Source organism: Schistocerca gregaria, chromosome 3, assembly GCF_023897955.1.
Source record: "Schistocerca gregaria isolate iqSchGreg1 chromosome 3, iqSchGreg1.2, whole genome shotgun sequence".
Lineage (NCBI taxonomy): Eukaryota > Metazoa > Arthropoda > Insecta > Orthoptera > Acrididae > Schistocerca > Schistocerca gregaria.
In genome coordinates this window covers 323,277,893-323,296,510 of record NC_064922.1, presented here as the reverse complement: position 1 = coordinate 323,296,510, position 18,618 = coordinate 323,277,893, and positions in this window count along the sequence as shown.

Here is an 18,618-nt window from a genome sequence, read left to right as displayed (position 1 = left end):
ATGTTTTTTTTTCATTTTTTTTTTTCTCAGTCATGAAATTTCTGCACGGTTCAGCCCCCCTCTATAGCTAATAACAACCCTCCAACCAGTACTACCGCTGAAAATAAACGTCTCGTTATCGAACATGGCACATTAACGGCTAGGAAAGCAGCAGTGACGTCACGGGAAGTCCTCTGAACACTGGTGGTATTAAGGATTCGCTCTAAAAACCGAGTAATCTAATCAGGCGAATTAAAAGTCCCCCCCCCCCCTCAATACCGCCTGACTGATTATCGATTGGATCATGGAGAGATAGGATCCTGGCCGTACGTGAGTGGAAACATGTGCTGAGTACCCCGCTGTTCCTGAGACAATGGCAGTCTCTCATCTCATTGTTTTTTTGGTCATCAGTCTTCTGACTGGTCTGATGCGCCCCTCCACCAATTCCTCTCCTGTGCTAACCTCTTCATCTCAGAGTAGCACTTGCAGTCTTCGTCCTCGATTATTTGCTGGGTGTATTCCAATCTCTGTCTTCCTCTACAGTTTTTGCCCTTTACAGCTCACTCGAGTACCATGCAAGTCATTCCCCCATCTCGTAACAAATGTCCTATCATACTGTCAGTGTTTTCCATACATTCCTTACCTCTCCGATTCTGCGCAGAAGCTCCTCATTCCTTACCTTACCAGCCCACCTAATTTCATCATACGTCTGTAGCACCACATCTCAAATGCTTCGATTCTCTTCTGGTCCGGTTTTCCCGTAGTCCATGTTTCGCTACAATGCTGTACTCCAGATGTACATTCTCAGAAATTTCTTCCTCAAATTAAGGCCTATGTTTGATGCTAATAGACTTCTCTTAGCCAAGAATGCCCTTTTTGCCATTGCTAGTCTGCTTTTGTTGTCCTTGGACCGTCCGTCATTAGTCATTTTACTGCATAGATAGCAGAATTCCTTAACTTCATCTACTTCATGACCAGCAGTCCTGATGTTAAGTTTCGCGCTGTTCACATTTCCGCTACTTTTAATTACCTTCGTCTTTTTTCGATTAACTCTCAATCCATATTCTGTACTCATTAGACTGTTCATTCCGTTCAGCAGATCATGTAATGCTTCTTCACTTTCACTCGAGACAGCAATATCATCAGCGAATCGTATCATTGATATCCTTTCACCTTGAATTTTAATTCCACTTCTGAACCTTTCTTTTATTTCCCTCATTGCTTGCGCGATGTACAGATTGAACAGTAGGGGTGAAAAGCTACATCCTTGTCTTACACTATTTATAAAACGAGCGCTTCTTTCTCGTCCACTCTTAATTATTCCCTCTTGTCTGTTGTACATATTGTATATAACCCGTCTCTCCCGACAGCTTACCCCTCCTTTTTTCAGAATTTCGAACATCTTGCACCATTTTACATTGTCGAACGCTTTTTCCAGGTCGACAAATCCCATGAACTTGTCTTGATTTTTCTTTAGCCTGGCTTCCACTATTAACAGTAACGTCAGAATTGCCTCTCTCGTTCCTTTAATTTCCTACACCCCAACTGATCGCCACGTAGCGGTTTGTATCACACCTGGAAGGCGGCCTGTGGGTCTGCTCCTGTAAACTGAAAGATTGGCCGAATGTAGGAAATGAGTAGGAGCAGGAAAAGGTGAAAATCTCTCGGTACTGCTATTAGAAATGGTTTTACTATATCACAATATTAACTGAATACATAAATTTGCACTAAGGTGCGAAGCCTTACACCCCTCGTAAGTAATAAAAATCGCAATAGGAAGCGAAGTGTCCCGGCCGTCGACTCTTGATCAAATGGGGTGAAACTGCAGCGGAGCTCGTAGATCTCAACAGCGCCTGCTACAGGGCGCTGTCGTCGGTGTCTCGAAGTGCCAAGTTATGAACTTGTACCTACGCCGTGGCGTCGTTGCTGTCGATACCACACTGGGCATCCTCAATTTTCTTTTCCATTCTTCTGTATATTATTCTTGTAAGCAGCTTAGATGCATGAGCTGCTAAGCTGATTGTGCGATAATTCTCGCATTTGTCAGCTCTTGCCATCTTCGGAATTGTGTGGATGATGCTTTTCCGAAAGCCAGATGGTATGGCACCAGAGTCATACATTCTACACACCAACGTGAATAGTCATTTTGTTGCACTCCCACCGGCAATTTTAGAAATTCTGATGGAATATCATCCATCCCTTCTGACTAATTCTATCTTAAGTCCTACAAAGCTCTTTTAAATTCTTATTCTAATACTGGATACCCAATCTCTTCTAATTCGACTCCTGTTCTTCTTCTATCATATCAGACAAATCTTCCCCCTCATAGAGGCTTTCAATGCATTCTTTCCACCTATCCACTCTCGCCTCTGCATTTAACAGTGGAAATCCCGTTGCACTCTTAATGTTATCATCCTTGCATTTAATGTCAACAAAGGTTGTTTTGACTTTCCTGTATGCTGAGTCTGTCCTTCCGATAATCATTTCTTTCTCGATTTCTTCACATTCTTCCTGCAGCCATTTCGTCTTAGATTCCCTTCACTTCCTAGTTATTTAATTCCTCGGCGAATTGCATTTCTGTATTCCTTAGTTTCCCGGAACATTTTTGTACTTCCTCCTTTCATCGATCAATTAAAGTATTTCTTCTGTTACCCATGGTTTCTTCGCAGTTACCTTCTTTGTACCTATGTTTTCCTGCACAACATCTGTGATGGCCCTGTTTAGAGATATCCATTCCTCTTCAACTCTACTGCCTACAGAGCTTTTCATGATTGCTGTATCTATAGCCGTAGAGAACGTCAACCGTATCTCGTCATTCCTTAGTACTTTCGTATTGTACTTCTGTGCGTATTGATTCTTCCTGACTAATGACTTAAGCTTCAGCCTACTCTTCATCACTACTGTATTTTGATCTGAGTCTACATCTGCTCCTGGGTACACCTTAAATTCCAGTATCTGATTTCGTAATCTCTGTTTGACCCTGATGTAATCTAACTAAAATCTTTCCGTATCACCCGGCCTTTTTTCCAAGTAAACCTCCTCCTTTTGTGATTCTTGGACAGAGTATTTGCAATTAGTATCTGAAACTTGTTACGGAACTCAAGTAGTTTTTCTCCTCTCTCATTCCTTGTCCCAGCTGAACTCGATATTTGATGGTTTTCATGTTATAGTGCACGTAGTATGAATATATTCTATTTCAAAGAAGTAGCATACTGAGCGTCATTTTTCGTCTTGTTTGCTGTAGTAAAATGTCTTGAAGCTACAAATACAGGTCAACTGTTAAAAAGCTCGTTATTTGACTCTTTCTCTATCACAACTTGCATGCTGCGGAGAGTTGCCGTTTCAGTGCTGCGGTGTTTTGGTGCAATATTTCTTATACTTATGTGTAAAATAATGACATCTGTAGTTACAGTCTTTAGATATTTCTACACATTGCGAACCGTTTACACATGCTGCCATGTTAAAACTGCATCGTAATCGATAGTGTTGTAAATTATGGAGAGGAAGGTAGCGAGTTCGTCTCTGGTTACCAGCAATTTTTTTTCGGCTTTTGCTTTAAAAATGATTGTAGTGCTTTGTTATTAATTTAACAGAAGTATGAAGTGCTGTACTCGGTGTTATTCATAGTAAACAATGTATTTTGCCGGCCGCGGTGGTCTCGCGGTTCTAGGCACGCATTCCGGAACCGAACGACTGCTACGGTCGCAGGTTCGAATCCTGCCTCGGGCATGGATGTGTGTGATGTCCTTAGGTTAGTTAGGTTTAAGTAGTTCTAAGTTCTAGGGGACTGATGACCACAGCAGTTGAGTCCCATAGTGCTCAGAGCCATTTAGCCCAACAACGTATTTACTGCAGTTTCCTGCTGATAAGAAATCAAAAGTGGCTACCAGTTTGTGTTAGAGACTATGTACGAGTTACACATTGGAAGTTTTTGCTATTACGAAACTTTGTGTAAATGTCTTGGGTTATGGACGTCCTCACGTTCGCTTCTTGCCGGTTCGGAACGTAAGTTTCAACCTGTCGCGAGATGGAAGCCACTGTGAAATAAAAAATGTTTTATTTGAAACTATTAGTTACACCTTCTAGCTATTTTTTCTACATAGTTACCGTTCCGATTTAGACATTTGTTGTAGTGTTGTACCAACTTTCCAATATGATCGTCATAGAAGGCAGCCGCCTGTGCTTTCCGCCAACTGTCTACGCTTGTATACAGCTCGTTGTCTGTGCCAACATGTCGTCTTCACAGCCAGCGGTTCATATGAGCAGAGGTGAAACTCAGAGGGAGCCAATTATGGGGTTGTGTTGTGGGCCATTAAACACTTCCATCGAAAACGCTGCGGGAGCATCTTCAGTGCCCTGCAGAGTGCGGTCGAGAACTGTCATGAAGAATGAACCGCATGGCAGTTATGTTATGTGGGCTGAGTGATACCAGGTGAAATCTCTCACCAGGCCTTCGTACTTGGCGGGAGACGCAGTGTCCTCGGTATCTTTACGTGCTAACTGTACGCTCAGAACTGACAATAGCGACGTGACGCTACCTGCAGGCATACTAGATATAATGCCCAACTCATCAGTACTAAGTCTCATCGGATTTCCATTTCGCGATCGATCAGAAGTTACTTTCCAAATAGCACTCCGTCTTCAAGCCACAAGTGGCCCAAGTGGTCCATCGGGACCATCCGACCGCCGTGTCATCCTCAGCTGAGGATGCAGATAGGAGGGGCGTGTGGTCAGCATACCGCTCTCCCTGTCGTTATGATGGTTTTCTCTGACCGGAGCAGCTACTATTCGGCGGAGTAGCTCCTCAATTGGCATCACGAGGCTGAGTGCACCCCGGAAAATGGCAACAGCGCTTGGCGGCCCAGATGGTCACATATCCAAGTGCCGGGCATGCCCGACAGCGCTTAACTTCGATGATCTGACGGGAACCGGTGTATCCACAGCGGCAAGGCCGTTGCCACTTTCCAAATAACCCCTGCATTTTTTTCACTGATGATGAGTAGCTTCGAAAAAATCCTCTCTACATTCTAATGAAATTACGAAACAAGTACCGATCCTGAAAGCTAAGTGACGAAAGGAGAAAAATCTCTGGCTCGGCCTGGTATCGAACCTGGGGCCATTCTGTTAGCAAACCGTCGATCTGTTAACAGATTTAATGCAGTGACTTTAATCGCGTCCGCTTTCGCAAACAAACTTCTTGGTTAGTGTGTCATTTGTATGCAGCTGGCAGTGGAGAGCATTACGGCCACAAATTAGGATGACGAGCACGGTTCCGTGACATGTAGCAGGTCATTCAAGAGCGTGCAGATGTCGAGACTGGCGAGCTTCGCGGCAAGAAACACGTCCCGTGTGGGGACGGCTTAATACCGAGATATCACGCGTGAGCCCTTCCGGAGCGTGCTGTAGCTCGCTGCTCACCAGCACAGGCCGTGGTCAAGGCCACAGAGGGCGGGGGGAGTGAATAGTGGGGCACGGCGGCCGTTGTCCCAGGGCACAGCTGTGCGTCTGCAGCTGCAGCTGCCGCCTCGTAACGGTAGGTGCGTGGCTCGGCCGCTGCCACAGGGCAACGCACTCCCGCGCGCTCAGCCCTGCGACCAGACGCGGGGACGCCGGCCGGCCTACCCCAGTCCGGTAATTACCACTGGCTCCCAGCACCGACAGGCGCTGCGTCACCGCTCCGAGCTGCGGGTCATTTACCTCTCCTGCAATGTGTGCTTAACATAGAGTGCGGCGGGAACAAGGACCTAGTTAAAAAATATTTCACGTTGAAGATACATAGTCTGTCTGTAAACTCAAGAGCGAGCAGCGCTTTTGGTGGGGGAAGTGGCCTTTCCCGGAAGAACGCTGCCACCGGCCTACCGGGGCACCCAAAATCTGTTGCCCGTCAAATGTCTAGCAGTGTAGATCGGCGTGCAGCGATATACGTCGTTTCTGTTCGTGGGATCTTAGTTGCCAGTGTCAGCGAGTTAACTTTGTATACTGAAACCTTCCTCTATATCTCTTTTGTTACTGATAACATTCCCTTTCACAATAAACTATGAAACCTTCCCTTAGAATTTCTATCTCTTGCTCAATAATAAATGAAATCTTCCCTTTTAAATTTATTCTCTTTCTCAATCTTCGCATATAAATTTAATTGCTGCTTATTAGAAGTGATTTTCTGATTATTTCGACGAAACATAGAATGTGTCGTCGTCGTGGCCCTCAGTCGTTATCTGCAATAACCCAAAACTGTCCCTTACCTTTTTTACTGTTACTGGATCGCCATCTGACTGCTACATCGAACTGCGAAATGACTATACTTACTCTGGTTTACTATACTCTATTAACTGCTGGTGGGCTGTCCTAATAAGTGGCTGTATTTATTACCAAAGCTGACGTTATTCTTTAACAGCAAAGCTGACGTTATTCTTTAGTTAATTTGACTGAAGTTATGTAGTTCATAGTTACACTTTTTCTTGACAAAAATAAAATTTTTGCAAAGTTATACGTTGATGGCTTTTGGGATGTATTATAATCAGTAATGCAACACTGCTGGCAAAAATTAATTATATTCTGAAAACGCTTCAAATATTTACTGCTGGTAATGAAATGATTTTACAAACGTTCAAATGGGACTTACTTTTTACAATAATCTTACAACTAGCAATGCGCAAACATACCTTCAGTAGTCTTGGGTTTCTCAAAAAAATTATTCAATAATATTAGTTCCTCTTATTATAATAGTTAGCTGATCTCTTTGTGCACCCGTTTATAATCTCTTGAAAATCATAGCTAGTGGCTGGCACGCCCACCGCTCCTCTCAACCTCTCGCTTCAGACGTGCTACCGACTCGCTTCACTTCTCGCTTACTACTGACATCCTACGAACGCTAAAGTACGGTCTCTCCTGCCAACAATGCTTTCTGGTGAAGACAATCCCTGCTACCATTACAAAATGTATCAATGCGCGGTCTCTCCCGCTCTTTTCTGAAAATATATCCATACGCGGTTTCTTGCGCCCTTTTTAAAATTATATCAACAATTCTTTGGTGCAGACATTCCCTGCTACCACAATTATTTCCAACATGACAAATATTAATTATTCGTACTTAATCCCGTTAATAAAATATAAACATCTTTCATAAATTGTGATTTGACAATAAACAATAGAAATATACACGTATTACAATACTTACTGATGTACTTCGATATCCGGAAGTGATGGATAATCGTCTAGCATTGCAAGAAAATGTGCAGAACACGAAGAAGAGGAGGTATTTGGGGAGTAACGAGCGTTCGATCGTCTCTAATGTTATTACAGCATGTATTAAAGAGGCGACCCAAAAAGAACAGTTGGTTAATATTACCAGTCCCAATAAAAGGGCTGCAATTTATGCAAAGGTCGACCTAACCCAAAAGGACGCGTAAGTAAGGAATGGAAAAATAAGCCGCAGGGTTTACTGGAATCGCTACGAAGGAAAACTAATAATTTTGGGAGGAAACCCATCGTTATAGATAGTTTCAAAATCACGTAAAACCTTTGATGCCTATTGAACTTTAATCTCTGTCTCGGTCACTATTCACATGATTATAAGACATATTGCTTAAAACATGTCCACAATAGCTATTCTAAACACTGTTGAAATTTCCTTCGAAACATGTACACCGATTCTGGGCTTCTAAGCAAAAAGTTTGACATAGATGGTGCTTTCACATATAATTTTTATTTTTTGGTAAGAACTTTATTTTTTAATCTATAGCAATGTTAACCTCTTCAAAATATTCCGCATTACATACTATACACTTATGCCAGTGCTTTTTCCAATTCCCGCAACTCTTTAGGAACCGTTTCTTCGGTATAGTTTATAGTTCTCTTAACTGTGAATTTTTAATCTCATCCATGCTTGTAGAACCGCTGTCCGTTAAGGCCTGCTGTGAAATGTTTATACCACTTGTCTGCCTTTGGTTTACTCATAACAGGCTCGCCAAAAGCAATATTTACCATTTCTAAAAATTTCATACACTTTATTCCATTCTTATAACAAAATTTAATACAAATTCTCTAATTTGCTTTTATACAAAACAAGTAATCGCTGATGCTACCAAATAGCATGTAATCTTTCTGACAGCTGACAACAGAGTAAATACCCAATATGCATAACATTGTACACATACTTTAGAGGCATGTTTACGAAGACAGTGTCAAAAAGGTAGTGCGGATCGGACTAACACACAAAATTATAAATTTCTGCTTACTTTTAAAACACTCTTCGTGTTTCAAGAATTGTTAAGTTTCAATGCAATCCTTCAAAGAAAACTTCTACCTTTTAGTAGAAACGCAAAATAAGAACATGCCTTAAATTCTACAGACCGATTGCATTATATGGGTTCGTTTTAGGAATAGCAATAGAGTAACATACATTCACATGAAGAGGCATTCGGTTCTAAGTTTGTAGTAGAATCCTGACTTCTGTTCTTATGTTAATATTATTTACTCTATAATGTTGTGTTTCGGATGAATTATCGTTTTTGTATTCCTTATGGTCTTGTCTAAAAATAAACGCAGCCGAGACGTATCTGTACACGGCTTCGACACAGATTTGAAGCGCGCGCCGCAGCAGGGTTCGGCACTACATTGTGAATAGCCTGTAGAAGCGCCTTGTGACGTAGCTGGGTTGGCAGAGTGGGGACTCGCTCGCTAGCTCTTCAGTTTACCGACAGACTATATCGACCAACTACACATTATTTGTGTTAGAAGATCACTTCATGTCATGTTATTAAACTATGCTGGTGTGCAAAACGTAAGGGCGAAAGCAACTTTCGAGTGATGTTTCAACTCCAAGCAGCGCAGTTCGATGAAATTTGTACCATACATAAAAAGAACTTACAGTACAACAGTAGGTAACTGAAAGAAATACTCAATGGAGTGAACACAAGTGACATTCCTTGAACATGGCTATTACTCAGCTGTCGTATACTAGTTTGCAACATAGCATCGGTTTGTTGCAGGATTCTCGAACATATTCTCAGTTCGAATATAATGAATTTCCTTGAGACAGAGAAGTTGCTGTCCATGCATCAGCACTGCTTTAGAATGCATCGCTCCTGCGAAACGCAACTCGCCCTTTTTTCACATGATATCTTGCGAACCATGGATCAGACGGATTCCACATTCCTTGACTTCCGGGAAGCGTTTGACTCGGTGCCCCACTGCAGACTCCTAACTAAGGTACGAGCAGCTCCCAAATATGTGAGTGGCTCGAAGACTTCTTAAGTAATAGAACCCAGTACGTTGTCCTCGATGGTGAGTGTTCATCGGAGGTGAGGGTATCATCTGGAGTGCTCCAGGGAAGTGTGGTAGGTCCGCTGTTGTTTTCTATCTACATAAATGAACTTTTGGATAGGGTGGATAGCAATGTGCGGCTGTTTTCTGATGATGCTGTGGTATACGGGAAGGTGTCGTCGTTGAGTGACTGTAGGAGGATACAAGATGACTTGGACAGGATTTGTGATTGGTGTAAAGACTGGCAGCTAACTCTAAATATAGATAAATGTAAATTAATGCACATGATTAGAAAAAAGAACCCCTTAATGTTTGAATACTCCATTAGTAGCGTAGCGCTTTACACAGACACGTCGATTAAATATTCGGGCGTAACATTGCAGAGCGGTACGAAGTGGGACAAGCATGTAATGGCAGTTGGTAGAATTTTGGGAAGATGTGGGTCATCTGTAAAGGAGACCGCTTATGAAACACTAATACGACCTATTCTTGAGTACTGCTCGAGCGTTTGGGATTCCTATTAGGTCGGATTGAGGGAGGACATAGAAGCAATTCAGAGGCGGGCTGCTAGATTTCTTACTGGTAGGTTTGATTATCACGCGACTGTTACGGAAATGCTTCTTGTACTCGGGTGGGAGTCTCTAGAGGAAAGGAGGCGTTCTTTTCGTGAATCGCTGCTCAGTAAATTTAGAGAACCAGCATTTGAGGCTGACTGCAGTACAATTTTACTGCCGCCAATTTACATTTCGCAGAAAGGTCACAAAGATAAGATAAGAGGTATTAGGGCTCGTACAGAGGCATATTGGCAGTCATTTCTCCCTCGTTCTGTTTGGGAGTGGAACAGGGAGAGAAGATGCTAGTTGTGGTACGAGGTACCCTCCGCCACGCGCCGTATGGTGGATTGCGAAGTATGTGTGTAGATATAGATTAAACAGCCAACCGGTTGCACATAAACGGTAGGTACACTGACGTAGGTTTCATCTTCTAGGGGTGTCCTCAACATAAGGATATGTTCCTAAGTCCTGTAAAATAATACATAGAAATCAGGTTATGACAAAAAACACATCAACCAAGATGACATTTTTTATGATGCACAAAGGTTAATTACATAAAATTACATTGGTAAAAGGCTATAGTCAGAATCTGGACCAAGTATGCTCAACTCAGAAGTAAAGTAAAATGTTCTAGCCTTTGCCGCACGTGCCCAGCTGGGAATAACATCAGACTGATGAGCCGAGTGGCTTACATTGCTACCACGAAGACAATACGAGTGCGCCTCTTATCAGGCAGGGACAGTAGCGTGTGCCCATTGGAAACATTACAACAGAAATAATTGGCAAAAGACAGTTAGTTTTAAAAACAAAATACGAGGGTTGCCTCAAATTAATGCATAGCATTTTCTGTTCAACATTTCTTTATTGAACATAATGAGAATTACACACACCAAAGAATGGTGTTTTATCTCCACACAGTATCTTTCTATGTAATCTCTATCCCTTTCTACGGCTTTCCTCCTCGCGAAACAAGTGCGTAAAAGCCCTGTCGATATCAATCCTCGTCCTCGTTGCGTCTGCTCGGGGCGGACGTCGTAAGACATCCGTTTAAGTTTGTTGATGATCGATTAACTCAGTTTCTTTATTACAGAGGGCACGTTACACTCTGACCGAACACGCTGAGCTACGGTGCCGGCCGCTAGGCTAATCCCACGCGGCCCAATGCTTCACTCTGTGAATCACCTCCTCATCGTCCTCAAAACGTCTTCCACCAATGGTATCGTTTAATGGCCCAAACAAGTGTAAGTCCGATTGCGTTAGGTCAGGTCAGCCAGGTGTGACACCCGTGAACAGTCTCCCCAACACTTGCAACTCGTGGAGCTTCGCCGAACCGCCTTCTGATGACCTCACCCGCCGTGCCCAGCGACTAACTGCACTTATGTCAACAGCAGATGCTCCGTAGACTTCGTACAAGCGTTTGTGAATATTCCCCACAGTTTCTTTCTCTGCAGTGGGAAATTCAACGACGGAACGTTACTTGTAAGGTACGTCACCTACAGACGCCATTTTGAAACTGTCCTGCAGCTACGCTATCTGTCGGAAGTGACGGAAACTTGGCGCGCACATTCAGGAGATGTCAAATAATAAATAAGCAACGTTTCGCATTCGTAGCATTGTTTTCGGCTGAGAAAAAAAAATGCGGTGCATGACTTTCTGGGCAAGCCTCGTATAAAGAGAGCTTAATGTCTTTTTGAAATACACCGTCTCTGGAAAAATTGAAGTCTGTTTCCACAGTCCTGCTGCTGTAGAGCATGAACAGTTTGAGTCTTGTAGGCGAGCAAATGAAGATCACTCTGTAAGATCCAAAGAACGCTGCGATCTGAAAGCCTGGGTGCCAAAGAATGACGATGCACAGAGCGGCATAGATCTCGTCCAACTGACTCGCATATAAAATTCACGCAGGATACGGTGGCTCGTGCGCTTGACCAGTTTTCGTCCCAAGCGCTGCACGAGTTCATTTGTTTGTTCGGTAGGGCAGACCAACATCGTTTGCGCACTTTGGCCCCGTCGGCTACGCGCTGCAATGACAGAATCGAGGTGCACGCCCTGCACTCGTTCCCAAACGATTTTACGGAATATATTCGGTGAAAAAAAAAAAACATTTTTGCGTAACTTATAGCTTTGTATGTCGGCTTCATGATGACGTACCCTTCGTTTCGTTAGTGCTCATAATTATAGTGATATTTTCATTTAAGTAAGACCCTGCGCGACTTCGAAAAAGTTCGAAATGAAAAAATGGGGTCGATATGATTTTGATTTCGATGAATATTATATAAAACGTTGCTATGTACGAAATTTAGCTAACATATCGAATTTTCCTTGAGACTTGTGTGGAGGGCGCTATCTGTCACCAATCTCGAGAAAATTGATCTGATATAACACACTCATTTGCGAGCACGTGCGCTAGCGATAAAGCCAGAATGAAATATCCACAACATTCCTTATATTTCATAAACGGTTTGAGATATCGAAATGATATTTTGGCAAATTACAGCACGCAAAAAATGGTTCAAATGGCTTTAAGCACTATGTGATTTAACATCTGAGGTCATCAGTCCATAGACTTAGAACTACTTAAAAACTAACCTAAGGACATCACACACATCGATGCCCGAGGCAGAATTCGAACCTGCGACCGTGGCAGCGGCGCGGTTCCGGACTGAAGCACCTAGAACCGCTCGATAGCACGCAAAGAAGGGAGTATTTGCCTTATGGAAATTATCAAAACTTAGTTATCTACTGTGTTATTCCACTAACTACAGACCTTTTCGATAAAAAGCGTGGGTTTTAAGGGCCATCTGTAGCTGGTTATTCATGAAACGCTGTGGGTTTTGCAACATCATAAGTGAAGACATATACGTTTATTTTAGTGCTGAGGATGTGCGGTTTCATTAGCTGCTGACCTTACTTCTACCCACTTCCTCACTTAACAGGCTTAATAAATGACTGTTTCAAAACTCCCTCGCAATTTCGGAGGAGGAGGAGGAGATTAGTGTCTAACGTCTCGTCGACGACGAGGTCATTAGAAACGGAGCACAACCTCGGATTAGGGAAGGATTGGGAAGGAAATCTGCCGTGCCCTTTCAAACGAACCATCCCGGAGTTTTCCTGGAACTATTTAGGGAAATACGGAAAACCTAAATCAGGATGGCCGGAGACGGGTTTGAACCCTCGTCCTCCCGAATGTGAGTCCAGTGTGCTAACCACTGCGCCATCTCGCTCGGTCGCGATTGCGTTGCAAAACATGTTAGATGGGTGACACAGTGTAAACGCCGCTATGTTTTGTCAAAAGAAGCAAATATTAACATGGGAACAAGAGAAATGTAGGTTTCACTCAAAATTCGCCACTCAGGAGCGTTTCTCTGAAAGTTACAAAAGGTTTACAAGCCAGGCGAAAATAAATCGCTGTTTTTTCTTTTGCGTTGTCAGTGGACTCCATCTAAATACCAACCAAAGCAGCGGTGACAGTAGACCTTTTTGAATGGTCACCATGCAGCTGTGGGTGTGGAGGGGCTCCACGTAACATTGGCAAAAAAATGTGAGCGTCATCTTCATTTTAGAACGGCACTTACAGCGCGCGGAATTTCGACCTACAGCGGCTACTCGCAACCCTCACCATTACTGCACTTCCCAAGTGTGTCCTGCCGATTGCGCATTTACCGACTAGGTTATTCTGCGCGCGCTCTACGCTGTTTTTCGATTGCCACCTCTCTTACTTACAGTCGAACCAGTGGCCTCAAAGCTTCGTACCCAGGTGTTGATGGCAAGGGCTGATGGAACAACATTATTATGCTGAATCTTGATCTCTTTTTCGAAATTCACTCTGCAAATGTTACCGCATTTATAAACTACCTGTACGTTACGTTCCTGTCCACTGCTCCACTGTAACAAACAATGTTTTTAAGTTTCGTACACGTTAGCGATAGCATCATTTTCTTCACTTCCACCAGTCAAAATGAGCTTTGCTGGCAAATCGCCCGATTCACTGCTTGTACCCAGTATTACACTCCCTACTTATCAAGCCAATAGGCTTCATGAGGACAAGCTTAGGGTTATTACAGCATGCATAGAGCCATTTAAACAGTCAATCTTCCCATGCCCCATATGGGAACAGAACGTGAAGAAGCTACAAAACTGGTACAAGGTAATGTAGCCTATACAAAGTACTGTTATGTTGTCGTGGCCTCAAACGGCACATTCATTGGTATGAACAGTGAACCCAGTACAGATTATGAGTTGAGATTAAATCAAAGAAAGATGAAAGCCTCAAGGTGCAAGAAAAAAAAGAGATTAACGACAACCTCAATAACAGATGAAGAAAAATATTTTGCGCTGTTGGAAGCGAAATAGCTCTTGACAGACGATGTAAAAATCATGTAAGAAGCAGACTCGTATTCACAAAGAGGACGTTACACAGTAAAAGCAGTTCAATAACATCTTCTTCAAGAAGAGCTTTCTGAAACTGCATGTCTGAAGTACAGCACTGTATAGAAGAGAATAAAAAATCGCGCGGAAACCTTGAAAGAAGAGAAATGAAGCGTTTTGTGGTTAATACTACCAAGAGTGCTGAAAGTTAAGCGAACAGGTGAAACTTCCCCTTAGTATGTAAAGAATGACTGTGCTGATAAACCTCTTACATTATTTGATTTTCAAACAGCTGAGCAGAACTGAACGTACTCAGACAGTTCTCTCTTTACTTATTCTGATCATCACTAAACTGACACACAATACTTTTAGCGCAATGCAATCTGACTTTCAATAATCCCTAAAAAAGAATGGCGCTGACTAACAGTTACCTATACCTTTCATGAATCACTTACCGCACAAACATCTTCGTTACTCGAACTACTGCAATACAGCGAGCACCAATACTGCCACCTAAATAAAACATTCTAACTACCGAAGGCACTAACTACTGATAGGCATAGTTAGCAAATGAAAGAGTTTGATAGAGAACAATGTATGTACCTTAATAGTGTTCAAAAGTCATAATGTATATATCAGTTAATTACATCCAGTCTTACAAAATTCCCTTTTTCTGACGGACATACGTCCAGATCGTTCGCTCATAGTAACCTCTCAAAATTCTGGCATTTCTCTCCCCACATCCACGACTGCTGGCGGCTCACCTCCAACATCCCAACGCTACGCGCTGTTCACATCCAACAGCCTAACACTACACAAGCGACTATTCCAACAATGAGTCCAACCAGCCACAGACTGCACACAGCGCAGTCAGCGATTTTCGTACAGAGCGCTACGTGGCGTTACCGACATAAAAACCTAAACAGCCTGCTTACACAGTAAGCCAAGAGACGAGAATACCGACCGCACAATCGGCGAGAGCATGAACACAAGTAACACGCTAACTAGAAGAAGAGAAAGGATGACGGGACACGTGTTAAGAAGCCATGGAACAACTATCACGATAGTACAGGGTGCTGCAAAGGGAAAGAATAGTAGGGGAAGACAAGACTGGTATATGGACGAAAATAATTTATGATCGTTGGGTATAGAAGATACTTTCCGAAAAACAGAATGGCACAGTAAAGGAAACAATGAAGTGCCGCATCACACGTATCGGGATGATAAGGAATAACTAAAGGTCGTTTCTCACATATTTTAAATTCTTTTGATGACGCAAGAGTATCCTCTCAAACAAAGAAGTGCATATTCATTATTAATTCGCAATAGGACGCAACAGATTGCAATCGATTAGCGCAACGTGCATTACTCATTACTGCAGGGGAGACGAGGGGGTTTAACAAAGAGCCTGGCACAATCCCAGCTATTCAAATGTAACGTATGAGAGGACTCCGAAACAGGTCGCTAACAAAGACCGGCAGTTATTAGCAGCGATTTCTTGCAAACAGGGACAGCTATAAAAGGCTGCAGAGAGTATGATGTCGATTTTACTCAACCAGACCGCAGGTGAAGCAACGGAGAGGCAGGGTGTAACGCGGGATACTGCCTTGCGTAAAGCGTTGGATGTGCGTTTGCCAACAAATATTTTCACTGACAGAGGTCTTATCATATTATCCAATCGTTAGACGATACAGGGTGAACATACAAAACTTCTCTGATTAAAAAAATGGTTTGTATGAAACTACGCTACATAGATCTATGTGGGCTCATGACCTTAGAAATTAAGTCCCATAGTGCTCAAAGCCATTTGAAACATTCGGAACTGCGGTCGGAATCGCCTATATAAGACAACACGTGTCTGGTGCAGTTGTTAGATCGGTTACTGCTGCTACCGTGGCAGTTTGTCACGATTGAAGTGAGTTTGCACGTGGTGCTATAGTTAACGCATGAGCGATGGGACACAGCATCTCCGTTATAGCGATGAATTGGGGATTCTCCAGTACGACCATTTCACGAGTGTACCGTCAATACCAGGAATCCGGGAAAACATCAAATCTCTGACACTGCTGCTGCCGGAAAAAGATCCTGCATGAACTGGATCAACGACGACTGAAGATAATTGTTCAACGTCACAGAAGTGCAACCCTTCTGCAAATTGCTGCAGGTAATGCTGCGCCATCAAAAAGCGTCAGGGTTTGAAGCATTCAACGAAACATCATCGATGTGGGCTTTCGGAGCCAAGGCCCTTTCGTGTACCCTTGATGACTGTGTGTCACAAAGCTTTACTTACGTCTCACCTGGGCCCGTCAACACCGACATGACTGGAAACATGTTATCTGGTCGGATGAGTCTCGCTTCAGATTCTATCGAGTGGATGCCTGTCTACATGTATGGATACAACCACGTGAATCCAAGGATCCTGCATTTCAGAAGGGGACTGTTCAAGCTATTGGAGGCTCTATAATGGTGTGGGGCGTGAGCAATCGGAGTGATATGGAACCCGATAAGACTCTGACAGATGACACGTACGTAAGCATCCTGTCTGATCACCTTCATCCATTCATGTCTATTGTCCATTCCGACGGGCTTGGGCAATTCCAGCAGGACAATGCGTCACTCTACACGTCCAGAATTGCTACAGAGGTGCTGCAGGAACACTGTTCTGAATTTAAACACTTCCGCTGGCCACCAAACTTTCCAGACATGAACGTTATTGAGCATATCTAGGATGCCCTGCAGCGTGATTTTCGGAAAAGATGTCCACGCCCTCGTACTATTACAGATCTATGGACAGCCCTGCAGCATTCATGATCTCAGTTCCCTCCAGCACTGCTTCAGACATTAGTCGAGTCCATGGCACGTCATGTTACGGCACTTCTGCGTGCTCGCGGGGTCCCTATACGACATTAGGCAGGTATACCAGTTTCTTTGGCTCTTCAGTGTAATTCGTAATTCATGATTCGTTATTTCTCGCCATAGTCTCTTCCGACGATTTTTCGATTTCTCTGACGTTTAAATTCTCCCTCTTCTGGAGGATGCGGGAGGTGGCGGACGAGATGGGGGAAAGAAAAAACGCCCTTATCGTCTTTAGAATATGGTGACCCAGCCTCATCTGGCCATACCGGCACGCTGCCCTCCATCACTTCTTCGTACCAGGTGAGAGAAAGGGCTGACTTTGTTATTCAAGAAAGCAACCCGAAAGAATAGTTTTCTTGCACACTGTTACTGCGTCATTGTCTTACAATATGACTTAGAACTCATTATCGGAATGGACAGTCTACTTAGACCAAAAGTGGAATGAATACTTAAAACAGCGGGAGAAATATGACAAATATAAAAACTGGAAAGAACCCGAAAGAAAATCTTCAATGAAATAACTAAGATTACATTCAGTGATCATGTACAACATAGTTTAGTCAGCCAGGTAGGAGACAATAAATTTCTTCAACAAAACTAATACGAAATGATGATCCTGAAAAAGTAATTGACGTATGAACCGTGGAAAAACTGAAGCAGAAGGATGTGGGAGAGTTTGCAAAATTGTGCTACTAAAGGATGGTAGATCTAGTTTATTTCATTTTTATTTATTTATTTGTTAAATTGTTTTTGAGAAAGAATTTCTACGTCCAGCGTTATTACATTGATAATTAGTAAGAACAGAATTTAGTCAAATACGCATGTCAGAGCTTGTTATAAGTTTCACATGGATTTGGTTATTGAACGTGCAGGTGATCGTTTGTGACTGAAATTGGTAGCTAAATAATGTGCCTGAGCCTAGACACTTCCGGCGTTTTGAGCAGAACTATCTTTGAATAAATGAACATCGGGTTTAGGAGCGCTATCCATCGACTGAACCTTGCGAAAAATTTGGCGTCATCTCCCACCTTGGTCATAACATTTGACATTGTTAATCGTCAGTTGAAGTGAGTGTTGTGACCATGTCACTAGCTCTTTATAGCATTTAGTTTTCGCATTATCCTGATTCAAGACTTCAGTACATGTCTTTGCTTTATCAATTCTTTGTTTACTATATACTTCGCTCCTTGGTGAATGTCTCTGCTTCGCTAAATATTCATTCTCCAATCAGTTTATGTTATCACAACAGTAGGTTTTACTTTTGCTTAGAAGGTAAGCGAGAGAAAACTAAATACTTGTGCCGATGTCGTCAGTGCAGCATACAGAGCTTTGTAATCGTTGCGTAAAAGATAAAAGAGAGAGAGCTGTTTTTATTTACCAAGGAAAATCGCCAAACATCCGTACGTTTTGAAAAGTTGTTTTATTTTCGTTTGAAAACCAGTTTCGGCATTTCAGTATGACATCTTCAGGCCTCATAAGCACTTCATGTAGAGACATTCAGTGTATCGGCATTGGTATACTGGAGCCATCAGTACCTGAATATAATATATTCGTTATTCGAATGCTTCCTTCGAAGATTTGTCAAATTTTCGAGGGAAGC